Genomic DNA, 12963 nt, shown 5'->3' with positions numbered 1-12963 from the left:
TCTTCACCATTTACTGGTATGCTCAGAATAACTGGCAAAAGCTCATTATCTTGCTCTTTTGTTGTTCTCTCAAAGACACTAATACACATGCTTCCTAATGGGAATTAGTTGATTGAACATTTTTTTTATTAATATCTAAAGGGTATTTGTTAATCAATTTTATTTTTTATATGTCATTATGCAGAAATTATACAATTTAAAAAAACTGCTGTCATGTGATTGTGAAGCACAAAATACTGAATGAGCCCTTGCCAAATATTCAAATAAGCAACATTGTCTTCATATTAATCACAGTATCTTCTTAAAGTGAATAATTAGGTAACTTACCTGCAGGCTCAGAATCCAGGCTGTGTGTGAAGGTGTGGTTATGGTCCAAGAGTTCCTGAGCACAGACTTTATAAGAGAGCCCCTCCTGTAAATTCTCACGTGTCCAAAACGCCAGTGTGCCGTTTTTTACGGAGTACATATATATATTTAGAAAAAATGTGTGATTTCCGGAGAAGAGATAGGCACTAGTTTATAAGAATTTTGCAGTTGTAAGGCTGACACGCACAAGGTATTTATCAAAAGAGCTCTGTCTTGTGGAGTGCAAAATCAAAAACATTAACAATTAAAAAATAAAACGTACAATGTTGTTGAATTTTGACCCCGTGTATACAGTACTCAGAATCAACATGGTGCTTGCTTAATATTTCCAGTAATAACTTGTCTTACACCTCAAGGTAAAAGACAAACTTCAGCTTATAGGAGAAAACGGCTTGACCAAATGTTTATGTCCATCTCATCTCCTAACCTCCCAAACAGCACTCACGATTACAAAGACTTTCTATATTATTATTATTTTTTTCATGTAATATTATTTTTATGACATTTTCTTGAAACACACACAAAACTGATACAAACACATTCTGTGTCTGTAACAACACTTATGTACAGAAAAGAAAACAAAAAAATAAACACATATTGCATAAAAAGCGTAGAGCACAGACCAACATAAGGGTCAACAGAGTCTGCACTTTGGAAGTTAGATTTAATAATCCATCTCAAACAATAACAACCACAGTTGTAAGGGGTTAATATGCACATTCAAATATATTCAAATACCCAGTCAAGAATTTGGATCCTCTGTTATACTCTATATTATTTAAACATATTATTTTCTCTAACATATATTTGTAAAAAATATATATAGTATTATAAAGCATGGAAAGAAGTAAATTAGTGAAATAAAGATGACTCATAGAAATACTGATGTTCAAATCTGATACTATGGCTGCTTAAAAAATATAAGGGGCAAAATCTGTTATTTCTTGCTGACTCTTATTATTACAGCGGCTGAAGTCCATGGCTATATCCTGAATAGCAGAATAACACTCTGCAGCATGTAGTGCACAGTAACTAGAGGATCCTGTGCAGGGTTTTCTCTCCCACAATGCAATGCATTTGACTTGAGTTAATATCAGTGAATTTTGACTCACAATTTCATATGGCTTAAAAAGTCGTTAATATTGAGTAGCTCCTGTTTCAAGTAATAATTGACTAGTTTGTACATTTCTTAACCACCAAAACCACCAAAATGAAGTTTTGTGTCTTACCAAACAATGCTTGCATAATGTGTGTGGTCTCACATAGTAAAGGTATTATACACTATCTAAAATAACATAGCTATTGGACAAAACTGTGTGTTTCGCAGGAGCCTCCGAAAAGGTGGGCACTTATTATTAAAATGAAGTAGCACTGGCCACTAGTGGTGATTTTGCACTACCAAATTCAAAACATATAAGGAAACAGTATTTATATGTATCAGAGTCACATTCTTGTTCAACAAGGCAAGGGTATAGGATAATCATTTTTACTACAACTTAAAAAAACACTCAACACAGGTGTGATCAAATTGACTTTGTCAAAATTGTTTGCTGAGAATGACTGTAAAAGTGTTTTTTTTCTCTTCTTTTAAGAAAATGTGCATAAATACATGTTGTTGTTAGCAGACGGTTGGAGTGACTCTCAGAATCACTGAAAGGTGAGGGGATCATGTGTAAAAATATTTTTTGCTGAAGGAAGCAAAGTAAAGCGAAAACCCTTCAGAAAATGACCAAAGGTCTAATATGCCAACTGGAATGCAAAGTTAAACGACTAATCATTAATGTTTCTTTAATAATCTGCAATGATGGATCTTCTAATGCTTTGAGTCATCCAAATACTTACATTCTTATTTAGAAGAATATATATATATATATATATATATATATTAATGAAACAACACCTGAAATTGTGTGTATGTCAACATGAAAAAAAAAATACTTACTGATCTGAAATCAAAACAATTTGTGCAATTGTTATTTGCTTGTTGCTTTTATTTGTTGCATACTTTTGTTTTCCTTTCTTCTCCATTATGAAAGAAAAAAGCCATTTCAAAATCAGATTGATTTTCTTGGAGGGTCTAAGGGCCACAGGGTGGTCGTGATCCTCTTGTTCACATTGAATAAGAATTCACTTATAGCTGGAGGGCCAGATCTAAAAATTGGCACAACATCCCACAAGAACCATCGACAGGCAGCAAGATCCTATATTAAAGCATGCATTAAAAATGGATATGAGGGAGTAATCAGGAAAGTAGCTGGTCCTCACATGTTCACCTTATTTAAGGAGAACGAGCTGAACTGCTGCTAGATACATACTTGTGCTCTGTTATGGAGGATCTATGCATCAGGTCGTATTAATAACAAAAAAAGTTAATCCAAGAATTCAAAGTAATCCAAAAGGTAAATGGAAACACAGCAGCTTTGTATAGCAAAGTCAACGACTGACAACTCAATGAGCAAACAAGGGTTTTTATATATACAGCCTATATAAACTTTATTGTATTGAGCATGGGAAAATCATACAAATTAGTTTAAATGTATTAACACTGATGAGTATTTAAACATTCTGTTTATTCTGAATAGAATGAACTTGTCTCTAAATCTCCCAATTCATCTACTTATATAATATGCCCTAAAGTATGTACTCTTGTTGAGAAGAAAATGTAGAAGCTTTTGAGTGTGTAACAGAAGAGAATGCAAGCTTGGGGTTGGTCTAAATAAGTCTAATTCACCAAACTACTGTTATAAGCATGAGCCCCGTCGGACTGGTCGTGGGGGAGATGTTGTAACAATATATAGTGATATTCTCAATGTTACCGAGAAAACAGGATACAGGTTTAACTCATTCAAAATACTTCTGCTTAATGTTAGATATGCAAAATAAATCTATTGTATCTCTTGCTCTGGCTACTGTGTATAGACCACCAGGGCCGTATACAGAATTCCTCTCAGACCTATTGGTTACAGTTGATAAAGCGCTAATTGTCAGAGATTTTAATATTCATGTTGATAATACAAATGATGCATTAGTACTTGCATTTAATGACCTAATAAACTCTTTTGTAGTCAAGCAAAATATCACCGGGCCCACTCATCATTTTAATAATACGCTAGATTTAATTATATCGCATGGAATCAATCTTACTGATATAGATATCGTACCTCAAAGTGATGATGTCATGCTAATACCTGCATACAGACCGCTCATTAAAGTCACCAAACCTGTTCAAAAACAGATTCAAGTGTGGCCAGAAGGATCATCAGAGGTTCTTCAAGACTGCTTCAACACAACTGACTGGGACATGTTTAAGCAGGCTGCCACATGCAATAACACCACTGACCTCCAGGAGTACTCAGAGACTGTTACTGCCTACATCAACAAGTGTATTGATGATGTAACAGTCACAAAAACCATCACTGTCCGGGCCAACCAGAAGCCATGGATGACAGGGGAGGTCTACAGACTCCTGAAGATGCAGAACGCTGCCTTCAGAGCTGGAGATGAGGTGGGCCTGAGAACAGCCAGGGCCAACCTGTCCCGTGGCATCAGAGAGGCTAAAAGACAGCACTACAGGAGGATAGCCCATCAATTCAGTGACAGCAAAGACACTCAGAGCGTGTGGCCGTGGATACAGACCATTAATGACCATAAGCCCCCACCATGGACCTGTGACAACAACATCTCTCTGTTGAACGAGCTCGCTTTGAGCAACAAGACAGCACCACTGCACAGAAGACTCCACCTCCTCCCGGCGACCAGGTGATGACACTGACCTCAGACAGCGTGAAGAGATCCTTCAGCAGGATCAATACACGCAAAGCTCCGGGTCCTGACAACATCCCTGGGCGTGTACTGAGAGACTGTGCAGCAGAACTCACTGATGTCTTCACAGATATTTTCAACATCTTACTGAGTCAGGCTGTTGTTCCCACATGCTTTAAAACTACCACCATCATCCCAGTCCCGAAGAAGCCATCTCCATCCTGCTTCAATGACTACTGTCCTGTTGCACTTACTCCCATCCTCATGAAGTGTTTTGAACGGCTACTCATGCACCAAATCAAGTCTGCCCTCGCACCCTCCCTGGACCCCTTCCAGTTTGCATATCAGTCCAATCGGTCGACTGATGATGCCATCTCCGCTACCCTCCACTCAGCACTCACACATCTGGACTAAAAGGACTCATACGTCAGAATGCTGTTCATAGACTTCAGTTCGGTATTCAGCAGAGCCCCCTCCTCTTCACTCTGCTGACCCATGACTGCACACCGTCACACAGCTCCAACCTCTTCATTAAGTTTGCAGATGACACAACTCTGGTGGGTCTCATAAGCAACAGAGATGAGACCAGCTACAGGAGCGAGGTGAGCCGCCTGGCCGAGTGGTGCAGTCACAACAATCTCTCTCTGAACGTGGAGAAGACGAAGGAGATTGTTGTTGACTTCAGGAGAGCACACACTCAGCACGTTCCTCTGACCATCAACGGTGTGACTTTGGAGAGAGTGAGCAGCACCAAGTTCCTGGGTGTGCACATCACAGAGGACCTCTCCTGGACTGAAAACACAGCAGCACTGGCCAAGAAATCAAATCAGCGTCTCTACTTCCTCTGCAAACTGAGGAGAGCCAGAGCCCCACCCCCCATCATGTACACCTTCTACAGAGGCACCATCGAGAGCATCCTGTCGAGCTGCATCACTGTGTGGGATGGCGCCTGCAACGCGTCCTGTCGAAAGACTCTGCAACGCATATTGAGAGCAGCTGAGAAGATCATTGGTGTCTCACTCCCCTCCCTCCAGCACATTTACGGAACCTGTCTCACTCGCAAAGCCCTCTGCATCGCAGGTGATCCCACCCACCGGTCACACAGCTTCTTCAGCCTGCTGCCATCAGGGAGGAGACTGCGGAGTCTCCAGGCCAGGACCAGCAGACTGAAGGACAGCTTCATCCACCAGGCTGTCAGGAAGCTGAACTCCCTCACGAACCTGCCCCCCCTCCCCTCTTCTTCCCCAGGCACCACTGAACTATGAACCCCCCCCCCCCCCCCCACCCCAGATACCACATCCCCAGATCCTTCCACCCCACTCATATAGGATGACATGCACCAGTCACTTTGTGCAGCATTGTTCTGCTCACTACCTCATTCAGCATGGAACTGACGTCATTCTATTACTTCATAAGTTAAAATAACTGCTCTTGAGCCCTTTGTCACGTTAATCAGACTAAATAAGCTTTTTTTAACTAAAAATACTTTTGTATGCACTGTTGTTCACTTCACTGATTTGCACTCTATCTGCCATTTGCCTTGCACTGCTTCATTTAACTTTATTTTTAATTTTATTATATGTCTTTTTTTACATGCCCTTATTGTATAGTTGTATCTACATTTTATATTTGATCTAGATTTTTAGGCTTTAATGTTAATGTTATCTGTATGCACCGGGGGTCTGAGAGTAACGCAATTTAGATTCTCTGTATGTATGTACTGGACATGTGGTAGAATTGACAATAAAGCAGACTTGACTTAACTTGACTTGACATGACCATTTCTTTGTACCGTGCATATTACGTTCTGTATCACTGATATTAACTATATGTCTCAGCGTTACCGTCTGGGCAGAACTATTGTTCCAGCTACCAAAGACAGATTTGGAAATTACCTGCCTGATCTATCTCAACTGCTATTTGTACCCATACATACACATAAACTAGATGAAATGACTGGCAACATGGGCACTATTTTCTCTAATACATTAGAAGCTGTCCCATCAAATTAAAAAATTTACTGTGCCATGGTATAACAGTAATACTCACACTCTCGAGAAAGAAATTCGTAGCCTTGAACGCAAATGGAGAAAAAATAACTTGGACGTTTTTAGAATCGCATGGAAAAAAAGTATGTCCAGCTATAGACAGGTTCTAAAAACTGCTAGGGCAGAGCATATACACAAACTCATAGAAAATAACCAAAACAATCCAAGGTTTTTATTTAGCACAGTGGCTAAATTAACAAATAACCAGATGCCACCTGACTCAAATATTCCATCAACGTTTAATAGTAATGACTTTATGAATTTCTTCACTGATAAAATAACATTAGAAATACAATAGCGAATGTAGATTCTACAGCGTCTAACACTTCAGTTTCATCCATCGCACCCAAAGATAAGCAGTGCTTTACAACTATAGAACAGGAAGAGCTAAATAAACTTATCACTGTATCTAAAACAACAACATGTTTGTTAGATCCTGTACCTACACTGTAAAAAATTGTCCTGTAAATTAACGGTAGTATACTGGCAGCAGGGTTTCCAGCAGTGTACCGTAATTTTACAGTTTTATTACCGTTTTCTGAATTACGGCTTTTTTGTAAATTAACGGTAATATACTGGCAGCAGGGTTTCCAGCTGTGTACCGTTATTTTACAGTTTCCAGAATTACAGCTTTTCTGTAAATTAACAGTAATATACTGGCAGCAGGGTTTCCAGCTGTGTACCGTTATTTTACAGTTTTCTGAATTACAGCTTTTTTTGTAAATTAACAGTAATATACTGGCAGCAGGGTTTCCAGCGGTGTACCGTAATTTTTCAGGATCATTACTGTATTCTAGTTTTTTTTTTTTTTCTAAACCGTAGAACTGGCAATTTTGCCAACCATTAACTTTATTAAAAATACCTGTATTTTAACAAATTCACAAACTGGCATTTCATTTATACTAAAAAGTGGCAGCAAATAGACAGAAAAGAGAGGACCAAGGGGGTATTTCTTATAGAACACTATTTATTTAAGTGCCCAACCAATAATTCAAATGCTTTCTCAAAAAAAAAAAAAAAAGCAATCAAAATGGAAGAATCAGTCTTTGTATGTGTTAGAGAAAGATGAGATGAAGAGAGAAGAAAATTAACCAATTTACAAAACAGACAATGTGCAAAATGAACCCTGCAGAAGTCTGTGGACATATTTAAACTAATTTAAGTTGACCATATAAAACACAAAACAAGCAGCCGTTTTAGGTCTAGCTTTGTGCTATGAGTATGACAATGCATGGGCATGGGCTTGGAGTGTACGTTCCCCTAAAAACAGCCTTTAAGAAATGGCAAACAACTTCTGAACAAGAATCTTATTTTGGTGTAATAAGTCAAAACCTGGCAAGGATTTGTAGAACAGTCCAAGAACGTTTCAGAAGCATAAAACTGTCACCAACTCTGATGCAAGTGTAGCCAGGGAGGGGTGTAGTCTGAAACATAAACATTGAGAAAAATACTTTTTAAGTTAAAATAACATCAGCAGAATTTTAATAGAACGTAACAAAAAACATGTATACTGTATAATAATATAAAACATTTCAGAAACTTAGGACCCTACGATTTCCACGATGTGAAAAACATGGAGGCAATCACAGAATCAAATCATGAAAACGGAATTAGGCAAATAATGTGGATTGTCACAGAATTTGTCACATTTGTGATGAATACAATAAAATAGTGTTGTACACTAACTGAAATCGCGATGTGGATTAGTGTATTAATTAATAAAAGTTGCAATATTATGTTAGAAGTTGTACTTATAATTTTTGTAAAGTTATCCAAAGGATTAATTAGTTAATCAAAAAAAGGAACACTAGATTAAAGGGGGGGGGGGGGGGGGGTGAAATGCTATTTCATGCATACTGAGTTTTTTACACTGTTAAAGAGTTGGATTCCCATGCTAAACATCGACAAAGTTCCAAAAATACTCCTTCCGATTTGTCACAAGTTTCGGAAAGTTTTTTTCGAGTATGGCTCTGTGTGACGTTAGATGGAGCGGAATTTCCTTATATGGGTCCTGAGGCACTTCTGCCGGAAGAGTGCGCTCCCGTATAGCAGAGCACTGAGAGCACAACAGACTTCACTGATCAGAGCGAGAGCGTTGCGAGAAGTCACAAAAGAAGTGTGTTTTTGGTTGCCAGGGCAAGACAACGCTGCACAGATTACCAAAAAAAACAGCATTAAGGGACCAGTGGATGGAGTTTATTTTTACAGAGCATCAACGGAGTTGTGCAAGTGTTTTTGTTTGTTCCCTGCATTTTGAAGATGCTTGTTTTACAAACAAGGCCCAGTTTGACGCCGGATTTGCGTATCGTTTATTTCTTAAGGATGATGCAATCCCAACGAAAAAGGGTCACAATCGTGTGTTGGAACCGCAGGCGGTGAGTAAAACTGCTTAAAATATCTCTGCCTTCTTGTTAGTGCGTCCGCCTCCCATCGGAGACCCGGGTTCGAGCCCCGCTCGGAGCGAGTCGTTGCTGCTGCTGCTTTCGTTCAGTTTCAGCCTCAGGATCTGATTCTGGATCATAAATAAACGGCTGAATCTGACTGTTAACCATGGTTTGTTTTGGATGATGGTTTTTTTTCCTCATGCTAATGTCACAACTTCCAAACGCTCTCAATGCAAAAGCCTACTGATTCTTTAGCTCCGCCCACACGTCACATTAGTTTACAGAAAAGATAATTAATAGTTGCAGCTCTATCCCACATACACAAAAAAAAAAAAAATCAAGCGTCTTCACATCAATCCTTCAAAATAAAGGTTCGGTCTAATGTGATGTGATTGTGACGGAAATATATCACTTTTGTACAGTAGAATATGTCATTTTCAAAGTAATATAATAATACAAATAAGAATTATAGTAATAAAAATAATAATAATCATTAAAAATGATGTTTAAGGAATAATTACACAATTGTTATTCCATGTTTTAATTGTAACTGAGAATAAAACATATTTCTAAAATGTATTTTAACCATTAAGATGTAATTTGAAAAAGTTAAAACAAAACAAAAAAAAATTATAAAACATATTTACTTAATTTCTTCATGAGTGTTAAGTTAAATATTAAGCAGATTTTACCTGAGAATGACAGGTGAGTTGCACTTTATATTAGAACAGTCAAATTTACTTATAATATACTTTTCGCAAAGTAAATCTTATTTAATTTTTTTCAAAGTTGAGCGCTTGCATACAATTTTTTATAATTCATAGAAATGGGAAATGCTTCTTTTCTCTTTTTTTTCTCATTGTTTCCACACTATTAGTATGACCAGTACTTAATTTGTAAATTGCTAGGTCCCGGAATAAAGTGGGGTGACCGGTTAGAGGACGGAGAGGTGGACCAACTAAACTGATTAATAGTGTGCATGTACTCAAAAAAAAATAAAAAATAAAAAAAATCATGGTTTTAATAAAATCATTATATTATTTCAACCTCGAAATTTTTTTGTGTGTTTGGATAGTTTTTGTGTAACCTGGGACTGAACAGTCGCAACAACATAGGGGTTGTAATGAGTGCGGACTGTATCCTCTTCAGGGTAGTTCTCAGTGCCACTGACGACTTTTTTTTGGGTCAAATATAGGTTTGTGGATTTTATTTATAAAACCGTTTCTTTGCTGTAAATTATTTTATTTTATGCAATGCAAACTACAGGGACGCAACGTTAGTAGCCAAAATGAGTCACACCAGTCTTTTTCAACTGACTACTTTTAAATGTTGATTTTTTTTTTTGTTAAACAAGTTTAAATGTGAGAAATATTCTGTGTGTAAACTGTGAAATAAGTTGTATTAAGAACTGTATTTAATGAAAATGTATGTGTAACTTCACTTGCCTAGATGAAGTCCCATTTGAAGTCCATTCGATTTTTTTGTAGAGTGGCAACCTTTGGATTGACTGTAGTGGACTTCTTATTCACCACCTTCCCCGTCTTCTCGGAGACTACCTTGCCTCGGCAGGTCTTTGAGCCTCTTTCTGGGTTTATTCCATAGAATCATCTAAGGAAAGTTGCATTACACATTACCGAAGTGTATAATAACCATTTTTCAAAATTCTGATTAATTAATTTGGTTTAGAATTTAGATTAATTTTGTAAAACTTTATAATAAGTATAAAGTAATAAAGCACTTATAAATCATTTGCAAACGATCTATATATATATTCTGACTCGTTTCGATTTAATGTGGATCTACATGCCTTTCTCCTATTTTCTCCGTGTCTGGCATGCGAATAAAACCACATTTGACAGTGTTTCAGATGATGAACTGAAAAAACTGAAATGGAAGAACACAAGTAGAACACAGGAGAAAGGTTGAGGTAACTAGTTTGCAAATAATTTATTACTTTACTACTGTATACTTATTATAAAGTGTTACCACAGATTCTAAGAGAGTGATTAAAACATACGCAAAAAGGAAAACACTTACCTTTGAAAAAACTCTAACGTGCAACAGGCCTCCTCTTGATACTGCAGATTGAAGATGTAGTGCACAGCAAACACTTGCAACTGCAGTCAAAAATGTTGACTGGACACTCTAAAAAAAAAAGAAAAAAAAGAAGAAGCAATTTTAACAATTGTGCACAACAGCAATGTTAACAATTTTATATCTCAGCCATCAGTAAATGTTTCTTCTTCATCATGTGCAATGACACACTAACCCAGCAAAATCAGATGAGGATTGGCAGGTAGATTGAGTGTCTTCTCAACATCAGATGCAGATGCTGCAACCTGTAGAGAACACACAATACACAAATAATAATATTACATAATATAATGTGGTGAAGTGGAAAGAAGAAAATAAAATACTTACATCTGCATGCGAATCCAGTCCATCTTCGTGTTCCTGGAAGTGGGACATTAACGTTAGAATCTTGACAAGCAGGTGTACCATATCTTTGTTCTCATCCAGGGACATCCTCCAACTTTTCATTAAAAACACTTAAAAATATTCTGTCTACTGCTCTCTCCTCTTCCTCTCTCTCTAACTCTCTCTCTCTCTCTCACACACACACACACACACTCTCTCTCTCTCTCTCTCTCTCTCACACACACACACACACACACACACACACACACTCTCTCGTTCTCTCTCTCTCACACACACACAAAACTGTATTTGAGGCTGAGGAACAAGTTAGAATGTAAGTGAATGAAGTAACGTTTCCTCTGTGATATAGAGATTTGTGCCAATAAATCCAGTGCAAAATTAAAATTAAAATGTGCTCACATACAAAGCCCACTTTATTAACAATAAGTTATTTAGATTACACTCTAACTAGTTTTAGATACGACTTATATTGAAAGACTAATGTGTCACTCCGAAAAAAACAAACGTTTCTCACCATAACGTTAACGCTACTCTTTCCATCTATCCAGTCAAGTGCTCATGCAAAAGGCGATGAGTTTATGCTTCCTAAGTAAAATTAAGTTTACAGGCCTATTTTCGATTTCCCGACATATAAGGATAATATATAAGTTACCAACTTTATACGCACCTAACTTAGCAACATTAATGCAAATAAAACAAATCCTCCATTTTAAACTACACTGGGTTGACGCCAATGCAAAATGTAAATATAATTGTGCAAATAAGTGTTTCAGAAAATCAGGAAAACATACTTACTTCATATCCTCGTTATCTGCAATCTGTAATCGAGATTATATTTGAGATAATATCCGTTTTATTCACAGAGACTGATGATGCTTTTCTCTGGTATCAGACGCTAACCGTTGCTCCCCTCCCCCACCGATCACGTGCTCATCTTCTAAAGTTGCTAAATATGTTCAATTCATATCCAATTAAATAATCAGCGAACGCAAGTATTTTATATTTAACTATTTACAAGTTTAACATTTACAGGATTTTACACCAGGAAAGAAAAAAAAACGATGCAAATCCTTCACAAACACACTCATACACACTTAACTTTCAGGAGAAATTTGTAAAAATTGCATACATGCTAGTTCACCGTCTTGGCAAGATTTGTCAAAGGTAAATTAAAATATTGTTCCCACATTAAAAAAACGCTGCAGTTTAAGATAAAAATGTATTCAGACTTTGATCTGCTTACCTGTAAATGAGCCTCAACTTGAGATGAAATCCATAAATCTTTGACTGAAACCATGCTCCTCCATGTGTCGGCTAGCCTTTGGTTCCCCCTCTCCCACCGATCACGTGTGCATTTACGGTAAGACACCGTAATTTTAGAAAACAGTTCAGTACTGTATATTTACGCTGTTAATATGCTGTAAATTTACAGAAATTTCTTACAGTGTACTAAATTACTGAAAGAGTTGTTACCTGTAGCCGAAGAACCGCTTCTCAATATTATTAAATCGATGTTATCCTTAGGTCACATCCCAAAACCATTCAAGCTGGCGGTTATTAAGCCTCTTATTAAGAAATCAAAACTAGATCCTAGTGAACTCGCAAATTATAGGCCTATTTCAAATCTTCCATTTATGTCTAAAATTTTTGAAAAAGTTGTGTCTGCTCAATTGAGCTCCTTCCTGCAAAAAAATTATCTATATGAAGAATTTGAGTCAGGTTTCAGGCCCCACCATAGCACAGAAACTGCACTTGTTAAAATTACAAATGACCTGCTTCTTGCATCAGATCAAGACTGCATCTAATTTCTAGTTTTACTTGATCTTAGTGCTGCCTTCAACACCATAGATCATGACATACTCATAGATCGATTACAAACCTATACAGGTATTCAAGGGCAGGCTCTAAGATGGTTTAGATTCTACCGGTCCGATTGCTACCATTTTCTTTATTTAAATGGGGCG

The 12963-nt window shown here is 37.3% G+C and overlaps 1 protein-coding gene and 1 long non-coding RNA gene across 4 annotated transcripts in view; both read right to left on the bottom strand.

The window, feature by feature from the left end:
- Positions 1-359, bottom strand: part of LOC127991411 (cationic amino acid transporter 2-like) — a 28250-nt gene extending 27891 nt beyond the window's left edge. The window contains exon 1 of the mRNA XM_052591573.1: positions 328-359. The gene's annotated coding sequence lies outside the window, so the exon portion shown is untranslated. The remainder of the gene's footprint in view (positions 1-327) is intronic.
- A 9650-nt stretch (positions 360-10009) lies between these two features.
- On the bottom strand, positions 10010-12282 carry LOC127991390 (uncharacterized). 3 transcript variants are annotated; one of them, XR_008164464.1, is made up of 5 exons: positions 11795-12282; positions 10982-11014; positions 10830-10899; positions 10598-10696; positions 10010-10168 (listed from the first exon to the last, which is right to left on the bottom strand). It is a non-coding gene; the product is annotated as an uncharacterized LOC127991390 (long non-coding RNA). The 3 variants fall into 3 exon arrangements; XR_008164470.1 differs by lacking the exon at positions 10010-10168 and adding an exon at positions 10368-10444 and having other exon boundaries at positions 11795-12281; XR_008164458.1 differs by lacking the exons at positions 10010-10168; positions 10598-10696 and having other exon boundaries at positions 10712-10899; positions 11795-12272.
- Between the last annotated feature and the right edge of the window lie 681 nt (positions 12283-12963).

Source organism: Carassius gibelio, chromosome A5 (assembly GCF_023724105.1).
Source record: "Carassius gibelio isolate Cgi1373 ecotype wild population from Czech Republic chromosome A5, carGib1.2-hapl.c, whole genome shotgun sequence".
NCBI classification, from domain to species: domain Eukaryota; kingdom Metazoa; phylum Chordata; class Actinopteri; order Cypriniformes; family Cyprinidae; genus Carassius; species Carassius gibelio.
This window is presented reverse-complemented; position numbering and strand designations above follow the sequence as displayed.